General features: G+C 41.9%; 1 long non-coding RNA gene across 1 annotated transcript in view; it reads left to right on the forward strand.

Annotated features, from left to right (window-relative positions):
* Positions 1 to 746, forward strand: part of LOC137840572 (uncharacterized) — a 2,095-nt gene extending 1,349 nt beyond the window's left edge. Inside the window, exon 3 of the long non-coding RNA XR_011087316.1 lies at positions 498 to 746. This is a non-coding gene — a long non-coding RNA (uncharacterized lncRNA). The remainder of the gene's footprint in view (positions 1 to 497) is intronic.
* The last annotated feature ends 2,221 nt before the right edge of the window (positions 747 to 2,967 follow it).

Here is a 2,967-nt window from a genome sequence, read left to right on the forward strand (position 1 = left end):
AGGAAATTTGGCATAGCAAGCAGACGCCACGCACTTATCTTTTTACTATTTTTATACCCACAGAGAAGCAATTTGGGAAGAATTGAAAGTTCAGTATTTAGGTATGAGACGAGGTTATCTGATTGCATTGATGACGTCATGCCATTTCCTTGTGTAATAAATAAATAAATTTACCAAAAATGGCCACTTGATGGTACAGGTTTCAAGCGCGATTCAGTCAAACTAAGTAAATACATTGGAACCTCAGTTAACAAACTCCTCTGATAGCAAACAATCTTGATAACGGCCAAAGATTTTGCCCCCATAAAAAAATGCCCCGGTTAACAACTCTTTTAGCGAACAGCTACGTAACCTTCCGTGAGGAAAAGGAAGCGGCCTAGAAAGACAAAACTGGATGTTTGTCCCACCAAAAACACATAAGCTGAAGCACACCTTTCTACTCTTAGTTCTCCCTCTAAGCAATAAGTGATTAATTTAGCACTTGTGTTCTTTAACAGATGAAGAGGAAGGGAAATGGTGTTTTAGGAGGCAAAAGAAAATCGTAAATAAACGAAAGCGTCAAGACGATGATGACTGGGGTGAGTTCAGGCAATAAAACCTTGCGTGAAAAGAAAAGTACCTAATGAAGGCAGTGTTGTTCTTTCTCATTATACGATACTAACATATCATCTTTCGCTGAGGGTGAGGACAGACCGACAACTACCATCAGATTTCTGGGGAAGGGCCAAAAGAAGACTGTTTCAAGAGAAGGGACAGAAAATGGTATGGTCAATTTACCTGGAAATTTCACCTTTTTTATCCATCTCAAGGAGCGGCCAATTGCACATCACAGTTGCCAGGTGAGCTGTGATTGATTGTGACCCTGGCAACTGAGTGGCAAAATGGCCACCCCATGATATGAATAAAAACAAGTGGAGTTTACCTGTTTGATTTATTTTCCATGAATTAAACATTAATCATAAACCAGTTTTTTTAAATAGGGGGGCTGACTCCCCCTTTAAAACAGCACTAGGTAACCTTTTAGCCTTCGTAAAATATTTTCACAACTTTTCTGATGGTGTTTCGATTTACAACTACCGTAATTGCCGGACTATAAACCGCACCGGATTATGAACCGCACCAGCTTACATTCAGGGATATTTCAGTTTTTTTCTTACATAAACCGCACTGGACTATAAGACGCACGTGCACACGGGTTTTTTTACAAAGAAAGACAGTACATAGAAAAGCTTTTTAACGTTTTAATAACATACTTGAACATGTCTTTCTAAACATTGCCTGTGACGCAGCAGTAGTACCGCAGCAACGCGGAAGTGTGCACGCGAGTTATTAGCAAAGAAAGACTGGACACAGAAAGTTTTTTTAAAGCTTTAATAACATACCTTAACATTTCTTTCCAAACACTGCCTGTGACGCGGCAGTAATACCGCAGCAACACGGAAGTAACACAGCAAAGTCACTGAGACGCGGCGGTAACACAGCAGCAACACAGCAACAACACGCTAGCACAGCACTAACAGGGCTGGTTAAAAAAAAACATACCAGTAAAAGTAAAAAAAGAGCCGTCTTCATCTGCCTCCTGTGCACTGAATCGAAGTCTTCCTCCTTAGCGTCCGATTGGAATAGCGTTAGATATCCTTCGCCTCACACTTTCTCAGTCTCTCTTTCGTCGTCGGTTTTATGCATTTCTTCGAGTGTGAAGAGGGTCTGTTCATGCTAATCTTATTCATGCATGAAGCGTTAAATTACATTAAACTAGCGAGCGACACGTATAGCTTAAAAGCGGCATCGTATGCATTTCTTTTGTCCCCCATAATGACGGTTTGTGTATAAAAGCTTCCTGTCTTTGTGTGAATGCGGGTGTGTGCGTGATGCGCGAGACGATCACGTCTTCTTTGGCGCATTATCTCTTCTTCGTCTGTCTCGCTCTTGCTTCCTGCTAGAGCGCCCCCTGGAGACCGGAGGCCGTAAAAATCCATAAGTACACTTCAGAGTAGACACAAGATAATGTCATCAACATCGACTGCCTTTGTCTTAAAAGCGGCATCATATGCATTTCTTTTGTCCCCCATGGTGACGGTTTGTGTATAAAGGCTTCCTTTCAGTAATGTCCGACTTGATCGCGTTCCGCGTGATGCGCGGAATGTAAACACAAACTAGCACGTCTTCTTCGGCGCATTATCTCTTCTTCGCGTGTCTCGCTCTTGCTTTCTGCTAGAGCGCCCCCTGGAAGCCGGAGGTCGTAAAACTCCATAAGCACGCCGCGCCGCCGTTTAAGGTTCAAAGTAACCTTCTGAATAAAATGCATTAAAAGTTCACATTCATTACAACTTGTTTTTGGTGAGCAAAATGTCAGAAGAATTGAATTTAAATGCTGATTGATTGGGTTTTAATACAATACAGATTGTCCAAACAGCGCCACTGCTTTGTGTAATCTCTGAGTGATATGGCAGAGTAAGAGAAAGGGTTTAGAGCACAGGTGTCAAACTCAAGGCCCGGGGGCCAGATACGGCCCGCCGCATCATTCTATGTGGCCCGCGAAGACAAATTGTGCATCAAATTCATGTGTCATTACTAGAATTGCAAATTGTCTTCACTTTTAATATCTTTTTTTTTATGTTTGACCAGTTTTTACTCGTCTGATTTGAAAACGAGTTATTTGTGAGTTTGTTTTGTAGCTTTTACTGTATATAATAGTGTTAAGAGTAAAAGTGATCAAGTCATCACAAAAATCACGAAAAAAAATCGTATATAAGCCGCACCTGACTATAAGCCGCAGGGTCCAAAATTATGGAAAAAAGTCGCGGCTTATAGTCCGGAAATTACGGTAGTTGACTGACTCCACTGTCATGGCCTGAGGGCGGTTTGTATCACTTTCACCTCCACTAAACAAGTCTGAGGACTGTGTTTGGAACAATGCCATGTAAACAATCGTCGCGTGAGGTTGGGAGGGTGCGGATGGTGTCA

This window comes from Syngnathus scovelli, chromosome 8 (genome assembly GCF_024217435.2).
Source record: "Syngnathus scovelli strain Florida chromosome 8, RoL_Ssco_1.2, whole genome shotgun sequence".
In the NCBI taxonomy this organism is placed as follows: Eukaryota; Metazoa; Chordata; class Actinopteri; order Syngnathiformes; family Syngnathidae; genus Syngnathus; species Syngnathus scovelli.